We start from the raw sequence: 11902 nt of genomic DNA on the forward strand, positions 1-11902 counted from the left end.
GAGGAATGTCAATTCTGTAAGAGGATATCAGACTTCCTTGTGCCTTTGTTTCTGCTTAATTTTGTTATTCTAAATAAGTAACACAGGCAGTCAAAGTTATAAAAGATTACATTATTGCTAGAAGGGGATAGTAAGACCAATGGTAGAGTCAGTTCTGATTGAACCTAAACAAGAAGTCATTCTAGGAGTTTGAGTAAAACATGATCTGAAATTCAGAAAGATTCACAATGGCAAAATGTACAGAGCAGTGTAACGGTGAAGCAGAAGCAGAGCGAGAAGACTCAGCACAGTAGCTCAGTGGTTAGCACTGCTACCTCACAGTGCCAGAGACACGGGTTCGATTCCAGCCTTCAGGTCTTGTGTCGTCTTGTCCTATTGGAGAGCTGAACATTTGGGCCTGAGAGAGTAAAACTTGCCTAACCCAGTTTTAAATGTCTGTGTGGAGTTTGTAAATTCTCCCCGTGTCTGCAAGGGCTTTCTCCGGGTGCTCTAGTTTGCTCCCACAGTCCAAAGATGTGCAGGTTAGGCGGATTGGCCGTGCTAAATTACCCTCAGAATCAAGGGATGTGCAGGTTCAATATATTAGCCAAGGTAAATGTGAGGTTGTGGAGATGAGGTGGGGGTTGGGCAGAATTAGTCTGGGTGGGATGCTCTTAGGACAGTCAGTATGGATTCAATGGGCTGAATGGCCTGCTTCCGCACTGTAAGGATTCTATGACTTTGCTTTTCAATTTGAAACCTTCATGTTTTCAGAAGAGTCCCACACACACAAAAAAAGTGCTTTTAACTGCCAGAACTTTGCATCAGTTACATTTGTTGACAACTAGAACAGATATGCAAATCAGTTAAAATTTGAGTCAGGTCAGAGCATGAATATTTCCTTCCTCTTCCATCCATAAATAAGAATATTTTTCATCCTCTGAAAATGTTACAAATAAAATTATTTTCTCTCCCAAGTAGGCAGGTTAATTCAAATGACAGTATTTTGATAGACTAAGGGTCCCCAAGATTACAAAATACTCAGAGGTATTTGAAGCAATCCCAGCATCAGAAAGCTGGGTATGTTTGATTTGTCCAGTGAGAAATTCTAATGAACTTCCACTGTGCTTTTCTTCCTCAGTAAATTCCTAGTGGAAATGGCCCAAAATAAAGGAGACATTGATGGATTTTATGCGTTTGCACTGCTGGCATATTAATACCAGCCTGTTTGAGTATCAAACTGTGGATAAAATCTGAGCTATCTGTGACCAACACTGACATCTCCAATTTTGGAGCAGGTTTGCTCCCATTGCAAGAGCTGCCAAAGTTGTTCTTGACATCCAACTCCTTTGGAGGCTGCCAAGTGCAAGCAGGTCAGATGAATACAGGTCAATTGCAATAAATGCACAGCTTTCTCTTAGGAAATCCTACTTTTTGACAATGTTATTCCAGTACTATGTATTGTATAGTGCACAGATAGTGTTTGTTAATTGATAATTTTAACAATGCAAGAAATGGGAGTAGGTGGACATTATGCAACCTATTGCGTGTGCTCTACTATTCAATACGATTATGGCCAGAATGTTGGTTCAATTCCACTTTGTCACCTGCTCTCCATTTGCCTTCACTTCCTGAGAGACTAACATTTGCCTAACCCGGTGTCAAATGTACTCGATGATGAGTGTCTACAACCTTCTGGGACAAAGATTTTTTTTAAAATCCTTGAGTAAGTAATTTCCCTGTATCTCCATTCTAAATAATTGCCCACTTACCCTGAGACTGTGTCCCTCTATTTTGTATTCCCCAACAAGTCTCTGTGTCTAGCCTATTGAACACTCTCAGAATCTTGTGTATTTCCATCAAATCATTCTTCTAAACTCCATGAAAGTATCAGCCTAATTCATTCATACTTCCATCTGATAAATCCTTCTGTGTCACATGAACAGGTTCACATTGTCAGGGGATAAGTAGTTTGTGACTGATTAGCATGATGACTGCAGATGGAGAGCATCAAGTGAACATGAAGTACCAGATAGACTCCATAGTGTCAGCTAACAACATGAGCTTCACAGACCTTTGTGAAATAGCTGCGGTTGGTGATCCACAAATGGAGCTCTCGAAAGGGAGGCGGTGGTGTAATGGAAACATCAATGGATAGTTCAAGCGACATAGTGGTAACGTGGTTAGCACTGCTGTCTCACAACCCAGGTTTGATTCCAGCCTTGGCGACTGTCTACGTGGAGTTTGCACATACTCCCCGTGTGTGCTTGGGTTTCCTCCCACAGTGCAGAGATATGCAGGTTAGGTGGATTAGCCATGCTAAATTGTCCCATAATGTCTTGGGATATGCAGGTTAGGTGGATTAGCCATGCTAAATTGCCCCTTAGTGTCTTGGGATGTACAGGTTAGGTGGATTAGCCATTGGAAATGTGGATTTACAGGGATAGGATGGGGGGTTGGGTCTGGGTAGGATGTTCTTCAGAGGGTCGATGGGCTGAATGGCCTGTTTTCACACTATAGGGATTCTATAATTCTACGGGAGTAACCCATAACCCCAGGTGAAATTTGAGTTCAATACAGATCTGCAATAAATAGCCACGTTGACCACTGTTGATTTTCCTGAAAACATCAAGTCCTGGTGTTGGTCTTGAATCCAAACTTTCTGACTCAAGAGCCATGAGTGGTACCTACTGTGTGACAGATCCCTCTGTTGAGGTGATTGGATGTTACCTTGTTAGAAATGGTTATCATTGACAATGAAGTCACATGGATGTTACTTGACACCAGTCTAAGTTTAGATGTTGATCAGGTCCTGTTTTAAAGCAGCCATTTAACTTTAAAAAAAAGAGATTGTGAATAAAGCTGAATATTGTGAATCAGATGCAAACACCACCACTACCTTGATATCACAACAATGAAGCAGCTATTAATGGTAGAGTCAAAGATTCAATCATTATTGAATGTGTGGTGGTGGTGAGGTGTTCATCAGAAAAACATCAAGTTAGGTCATAAGATTTCAAGATGTCTGTTCCTTTGAGTTAGAAGTGTAACTATACAATATCTAGCCTTTGTATCTGTTAACACTGAATTGATGAAACTAGTGACAAAATGGCTGCGTTAGTATTAAGTCTTGCTTACTACTAACTATACAGGGCTTTGGCGAGACATTTTTTCTTGTAGTGTGTTTTAATAGCTAATCTTCTAAAATGAAAGCAACTGACAACAGATCTCATAATTATGGCAACATCCAAATGTGCAGTATACAAATGTGTATCTCCAAACATTTCCTTTTTCATAAATTAAAGGTGTGTTATAATTTGCACTGACATGTTACTAACTATGCATAATAAAAATCAGCCTGTTTACTAATTCTAGTCAGTCCCACTTTTGTCAGTCTCTTTTAATAGCTAATTGTACTGTTGACAGTTTGTCTAGTATCTGCTCCTTCTCTACAGTCTCTGTTCCCATGATGAGTATATCACTGGAGCAAGATATTTGTCTTCCAGATTCAATGCCCCTGCTAGGTTGATGACTTCCAGAGTATGTCAGGCTGTTATTGCTACTTGTTTGTTTTGAGTGATCATTCCTCCTTGTTCCATCCTGAATATAACTGCACATCCTTAAATAAGTGGAGTTTGCTTAATCTCCACTAACTAAAACTACAAATTTTCATCAATTCCATTGCTTTGGGCTCTTGGTTTCATTTGTCCTCTTGAAATGAGCATTATTTCATCACCTTTTTAAAAAAATTCCTGCTTGGGATATTGGTATCACAGACCAAGCCAGCATCTATTACCTATTCCTAGTTACCAACATTGCTGTGGGTTTGGAGTCACATGCATATCTGACTGGGTAAGAATGACAGATCTCCTTCCCCATTAGTGAACCAAATAGTGTCATAACATGGCTGAATGGCTTGAGTATCTATTTGTACTATTCATCCAGCACACTCAAAGCTAAGAAGTGATAAGAACAGTATGCTTTCCTTTATTGGTCAGAGTATTGAGTACAGGGGTTGGGAGGTCATGTTGCGACTGTACAGGACATTAGTTAGGCCACTGTTGGGATATTATGTGCAGTTCTGGTTTCCTTCTTATTGGAAAGATGTTGTGAAACTTGAAAGGGTTCAGAAAAGATTTACAAGAATGTTGCCAGGGTTGGAGGGTTTGAGCTGCAGGAAGAAGTTGAATAGGCTGGGGCTGTTTTCCCTGGAGCATCAGAGGCTGAGGGGTGACCTTATAGAGGATTATAAAATCATGAGGGGCATGGATAGGATAAATAGACAAAGTCTTTTCCCTGGGGTGTGGGAGTCCAGAACTATAGAGCATAGGTTTAGGGTGAGAGGGGAAAGATATAAAAGAGACCTCAGGGGCAATTTTTTTCCACGCAGAGGTGGTGCATGTATGGAATGAGCTGCCAGAGGATGTGGTGGAGGCTGGTACAATTGCAACATTTGCTGGCAGGTGGGACTAGATTGGGTTGGGATATCTGTTTGGCATGGACGGGTTGGACCAAAGGATCTGTTTCTGTGCTGTACATCACTATGGAGCTTCCCAGTCAGCCATGTGATGGAAAGACACTTGGCGCCTCAACCATCACTCTCTATAATTTCAGACAACACACGTGTAAATGTTCTTGTTGCCTCTGCAACAAGGATTAAAGCCATACCATTTAACTGGGTGGTCTAGGTTACTAGTCCAGTGATATTGCCATAAAGTAAATTTCTTCCCTTTTACAGCACCTTTTATAGCATATTAGAATGTCCCCAAATTCTTTATTGCCTGTTTTGTTTTTAACTACTTATTCATGGGATGAGGGCTCCTCTGGCTAGGCCAGCATTTATTGCTCAGAGGACAGTTTGTGGGTCTGGAGTTAAAGGGCCAGCACAGAGATAATGTACTGAATGGTCTCCTTCAGTACTCTTAACATTCGATGATTTTACCACTGTCCCACAAACAGCAATATGATTCTTGCAAGATGAGCTGTATTGTGATTGTAATGAGGCCAGACAGCTGTACCACAGAATGAATTCCCTGTTAACCTCGACCAGTCAGGGAATCCTGGCTAACATTTTAAAAAAAAGAGTGATTGTCGGAGACACTGACAATCTGGTGCCTGACTTTATGTGAGGTAGTACTGTAGTCAAGGACCGTCCATGTGTAAATAAAGGGTGACTTGGTGGCTGGATACCAGCCTCTGTACAGTTCTTTCAATCTGTTTCTTGTCATTTTGGTGAGGGATGACAATTGGCCAGTACATCAACTAATTTTGTTCAAAATATCACCATGGGATTGTTTGCATCATCCACTTGAAAAGGGCAAGCGATCTCAATTTAATGCTTTCTTTGAAAAGATAGTATAGTATAGCAAACAGTATAGCAGAATATCAGTACTGCACTGTACTGTCAGCCTAGAGTTTGTACTTACATTTCTGGCATTGAACCAGAACACACTGACGTGGAGGTGAGTCCAAACCAAACAGCTTATACTATACATTAAATGTGTTCCTGTTTCACTTCTTGCAAAATTCTTTTTGGAAAATTTCACTGTGTGGGGTGGTAAGTTTCACAAAACTCCTGGGAGCACTGTGCTAAACCGTTGTGCTTGATATTTGTTTCGTGTGATTGTGTTCTGGACTTTAGAAACTAGTACTTTCCTTGGCTTTTAACTTTGTGTATATGTGAATATTATTAATCATTTAACATCTGTTCCACTGCTCCAGGACAGCTCTGCAGGAGTCCCTCAGAGTAATGTCCTGGGCACAACCATAATCAACTGCTTCATCAGTGACCTTCCTGACATCAGGTCAGAAATGGAGATGTTTGCTGATAACTGAACAATGTTCAGCACCATTCCCGATTCATAGAGTCTTACAGCACAGAGACAGAGCCTATGGCCCAAACTGCGCCATGCCAACCTAAGTGTCCATCGACAGTAACCCAATTTCCCTACAATTGGTCCATATCCTTCTAAGCCTTTCCTATCCATGTATTTGTCCAAATGCCTTTTAAATGTTGTTAATGTACTCAACAACTTCCACTGGCAACTCATTCCATATGAGGACCACCCTCTGTGTAAAAAAAAAAAAAGTTGCCCCTCAGGTTCCCTTTTATTCTTTCCCTTCTAATTTTAAACTGATGCCCTTTAGACCTCGATTTCTCAACTCTGGGGAAAAAGGCTGAGTGCATACACCCTATCCATGCCTCTCGTCGTCTTATACACTTCTAGAAGATACCCCCCTCAGTCTCCTATGCTCTAAAGAAAAATGTCCTAGCTTGTTCGACCTCTTCCTATAACTCAGACCATTGAGTGCAGGCGACATCCTTATAAATTTCTTTTAAACTCTTTCCAGTTAAATAGCAGGGTGACCAAAACTGAACACAATAATCGGCAAGTGCAGCCTTACCAATGTCCTGTATTACTGCAACATAACTTCCCAACTTCTATACTCAGTGCTTTGACTGATGAAGGCTAGTGTACCAAAAGCCTTCGTCACTGCCCTGTCTACCAGTGACTCCACTTTCAGACAATCATGCACGTGAACCCCAAGGTCCCTCTGTTGCACTACACTCCTTAAGGCCCTACCATTCACCATGAAACTCCGACCTTGATTTGAATTTCCAAAATGCAAGACCTCACACTTATCTATATTAAACTCCATTTGCCATTTCATGGCCCACTTTACCCAGCTGATCAATGTCCTGGTGCAATTTCTGATAACCTTCCTCACTGCCCACGATATTACCTATTTGAGTGTCATCTGCAACTACTAATCATGTCCTGCACATTCTCATCCAAATCATTGATATAGATAACAAGCAGCAATGGTCCCAGCACTGACCCCTGAGGCACACCGCTAGTCACAAGCATCCTTCCACTATTACCCTCTGCTTCCTACAATCAAGCCAATTGTGCATCCAATTTGCCAGCTCACACTGGATTCCATGCAGTTTAACCTTCCAGAGCAACCTACAAGTGGAACCTTGTCAAAAGTCCTTACTGAAATCCATATACACTATCTCCTGCCCTCATCAATCTTCCTGGTCACTTCATCAAAGAAATCTAACAAATTTGCGAGGCATGATTTCCCACACACACAGCCATGCTGACTGCTCCTAATCAAACCCTGTCTTTCCAAACACATGAATAAATTATCTCTCAGAATCTTCTCAAGTAACTTAGCTACAACAGATGTTAGGCTCACGAGTCTATAGTTCCCAAGTTTCTCTTTGCAGCCCTTCTTGAATAAGGGAACAACAATCACTACCCTCCAGTCTTCCAGGACCTCACCCGTGCTAACATTGATACAAAAATATCTGCGAGGGCCCCTACAATTTCTTTTCTATCCTCTTGCAGTGTTCTTGGATATATCTGGTCAGGACTAGGAGATTTACCCAGCCTCATACATTCTACTACACCCAATATGTCCCCTACTGTGATTATGGACTGTCCCCAAGATATCACTACTAACTTCCCCAAGTTTTAATGTCTTTCTACATGGTAAACACAGAGGAGAAATATTCATCGAGAGCTCCGTCGAGACTGAATGCAGCAATAACTGATTAATATCTAGATTTAAGCTGACAAATGTCAACAACACTCCTGCCACACAAGTGCCAGGCAATGACAATTTCCAAGAGAAGACAATCTGACCACCATCCCTTGAGATTCAATTACATTGCCATCATTGAATCCTCCACTATCAGCATCCTGGGAATTAACATTGACCAGAAACTGAACTGGGCTAGCCACATAAACACTGTGGCTGCAAGAGCAGATCAGAGGCTAGGAATACTGTAGTGAGTAATCACTTTCTGACTCCCCAAAGCCTATTTCCCCATCTACAAAGCACAAGTCAGGTGTGTAATGGAATATTCCCCACTTATCCAGATGGGTGTGGCTCCAGCAACATGAAAGAAGCTTGACACCATCCAAACAAAGCAGTTCAATTGATTGGCACTGCATCCACAAACATTCACTCACATCACCACCAACACTCAGTAGTAGCAGTGTGTACTGTCTACAAGATGCACTGTCGACATTCACCAAGGTTACTTAGACAGCAATCCACAAGCACTACCATCAAGAGGGACAAGAATAGCAGATAAATGGGAACACCAGCACCAGCAAATTCCCCTCCAAGCCATTCACCATCCTGACTTGGAAATGGATCATTGTTCTTTCAGTGTCACTGGGTCAAAATCCTGAATCTCCTCTCTAACAACACTAACGTCAAACATACTGCAGCAGTTCAAGAAGGCAACTCACCACCACCTTCTGAAGGGCAACTAGGGATGAGAAATAAATGCTGGACCAGTGATGTCCACATCCCATGAATGAATAGAAAAAATGCATGCTTCTGTCCATTTTGTTATTCAGGATTTTTATTGCCATATGTTTAGAAGGTTGAGGGCAGACCTAATAGAAACACACAAGATAATCCATGGCTTAAAAAGGATGGACACTGGGAAGTTGTTTCTGTTAGGCAGGAAGACTAGAACCCGTGGGCACGGCCTTAGAATTAAAGGAGGTCAATTTAGAACGGAAATGCGGAGACATTTATTCAGCCGGAGAGTGTGGGCCTGTGGAATTCATTGCCACGGAGAGCATTGGAAGCCGGGACATTAAATGTCTTCAAGGCAGAGATTGATACATTATTGATCTCGCAAGGAATTAAGGGCTACGGGGAGAGTGCAGGTAAGTGGAGTTGAAATGCCCATCAGCCATGATTGAATGGCAGAGTGGACTCGATATCTTATGTTTTTATTGTAACATTCAAGGTTGAAACTGTTGTTCAGTTTGGTTGAAAAAACAATGCAATCATACTGAAAGGATCAGAACTTACCTAATGAAATATTTTGAGACCTAGGGAAACAGGATTCACGTTTATAGAAAGTATATAGCTTTGTTTGCTCCTTCGTTCAATCTCATCTCATTTGATTGGAGGTTGTGTTTGACAAGTACTTGTGTCTCAATGCACTGTCGATAAAGAAATATTTCTCTTCCCTCACTCCATCAGCATGTACTGTCTTACAGCCCATATTTTCATTCAATGAATTTCAATTTCTAATTACTTTTTGTTTTGCTTTACCTGCCACTCACACTTGTATTTTAAAAATATACTGACCTTTATCATCAAACATCACTCTTCAGCTAAGCAGACCGCTGTCAAAACCACTTTGTGCTGTGATCAACGATAGAAAAAAAAGTACAAAATTGTCTGAGTTGGCCCATGTTTTAATCTCTGGGAAAAGGTCATCAACCTGAACCATTTTCTGTCTGCACAGATGTTGCCAGATGTAATGAATATTTCCAGCATTTTCTGTTTTAGTTTAAAATCTCCAGAACCTGCACTATTTTATGTTTATGCCAGTTTCAGAATTTCCTGTCCTGAAGTGTGAGGGGATATGAATATGTTACTACTGATTACATAAAGAATGATGTTACTCTGACATCTACTGAAATATCGCCAGCAGAAGCAGCCTGCGATTGCCTGAGCTACTTCATCCCACCAGCAATGAATCAGATCTCAGTTCTGCAATCCAACCGCATCCAGTCATCAACAGTGGTGGACAATAAACGACTCAACGATTGAGGAAGAACCATGTAACCCATCCTCAACAATGGGGGAGCTCAGCACATCAATTGGTGGGTTTCATTGGCTGGGAGATGGTTGAGGTCCTATGGGCAGATTTTATGAAGGTAGTAAATAATTTAAAGAGTAGATCCTGAAATGTGGTAAGTGATATTAAGCTGGTGGCCTTTTTAATGGCTCGCACAGACACACTGGGCTGAATGCAATTTCTGTACTTTTTTTCCTTAAGTTTCCAATGAATAGACACCAGTTCAGCTGGGCGTGTTGTGGAGATGGCATTGGCTGGAGATTTAACGTGGAGTATGGTGCCACTGTAATTGAATCAGCTCTGCTTGCTGACTGACATCATAATCTGCATACATTCTACACATGCCCTACCATCCCCATTCATATCAAAAATGTTGGGAAGTGTGCAAGCACACATGCCATTTTGCACAAAAGACCTTGTCCATAACAGCAAGGAAACAGGCATCATGCTACAGAATTTGCTGGCCCTTGTGTTCCTCCAAAATTTCTTTCTCTATTGTTTGACCAAGTCTGTCGAATGAAATGTGATAGTCTATTATGCGGTGTGTTCTTTGAGACTGCTATGTCACATTGTGCTCATTTGTAAAACAGGCAAGCTATCTCCCTGTCACAGCAGAAAAAGAATTATAGCATCCTTTTATTTGATTATTTTAATACTTGCTTAAATATTTATCTATAATTACAGTCCCATCCAATTGAATTGTAATTCTTGCCAAATAGACAGGAATGTTTGCTTTGAATTGTTAAACTAATCCTAGTCTTTATTGAAAAGCTTATAACAAGGTATCTAATCAATTTTTAGGAAGTATTGGTATGATGTTCCAAATATCCCAACAATCAATAACCTTTGTGACAAATATCGCCATGCATTATTTGATAAGTTAGGTACTAAAGCTGCTGTGGGTGATAATTTCATTTTGGAAGTGTGAACATGGTTTAAACAAATCTTTCTTAGAGAGCAAGGAGTATCAATTTTAAAGATAAAGGATGGTCTACCATTTACTCTATCATGCAAATTTGACATAATAAACACTGACACAGCAACACACTCAGTTTCTGTATGTCTGTACTTAATTAAAATTGAACTGCTATTTTAGTGAAAGCATTTCAGTAAAGGAAAGCCTGAAGGTCATCTCATGTTGCTTGGGTTTGCCATCAACAGTGAATCATTTCAGCAGAGGGTCAGATTTTATTCCTTTGTTGGAGATGGACATTGCTGGCAAGTCCAGCATTAGGTGGCCATCGCTAAATGCCCTTGAATTGCTGGCTTTCTCAGTCATTTCAGAGGGCAGTTAGAAATCAACCATGTTACTATGGGTCTGGAATCACATGTAGACCTGACTAGGTGAGATTGACAGTTTTCTCCCCCAAAGAAATTTTTTAAATTACCTCATAGGATGTGGGTGTGGCTGACTGGCCTGCATTTATTGACCATCCCGAGTTGTCCTTGAAAATATAGTGGTGAGCTACCACCTTGAACCACTGCAGGTTGATCTACAATGCCATTAAGGAAGGAATTCCAGAATTTTGACCCAGTGACAATGAAGGAAAAGTGATATATTTCCAAATCAGGATGGTGATTGACTTGGAGGAAAACTTATAGATGGTGGTGTTCCCATCTGCTGCCTTTGTCCTTCCAGATGGAAGTGGTTGTCGGTTTGGAAGGTGCTGTCTATAGATCCTTGGCAAAATCCTGCAGCGCATTTTGTACATACTGCTGCTAATGAGCGTTAGTGAAGAAGAGAGTGGAGGCTTGTGAAGAAGAGAGTGGAAAGTGGATGTGGTGCCAATCACATTGTTCTGATGGTGTCAAGCTTCTTGCATCTTATTGGAGTTGCACTCATCCAGGCAAGTGGGGAGTATTCTATCGCGCACTTGACTTGTGCCTTATGGATGTTGAATAGGTTTTGGGGAACATTAATGAACCTGATGAGCTTTTACAATAATCATCGCTATCATGATTAGCTTTGTATTCCAATTTGTTTTATCTGATTTTTGTTTAAATTCCACCAGTTTGCATGTTTTTACCAGATTATGAGTTACTGATTACCCACCTTCCCCCACCCCCCTCCCCCCCCACCCCAAGAGAGGATGATGGAGGATGCAACCTTGGCTTTTTATAAAATTTTTTAAAATGTCAATTTTGCAAATGTAAATGTTGTAATTTATGACACGTAAACATAACTGCTGAGACTGTGGACACTCGTATCAATGTCCATTAAACCAGGAGCAGAATTCTAAATATAAGATTGTCCAATACAGTATAATAATGACTTGGAACAGTCGACATCGATATAATTAA

Source organism: Chiloscyllium plagiosum, chromosome 10 (genome assembly GCF_004010195.1).
Source record: "Chiloscyllium plagiosum isolate BGI_BamShark_2017 chromosome 10, ASM401019v2, whole genome shotgun sequence".
Taxonomy (NCBI): Eukaryota; Metazoa; Chordata; class Chondrichthyes; order Orectolobiformes; family Hemiscylliidae; genus Chiloscyllium; species Chiloscyllium plagiosum.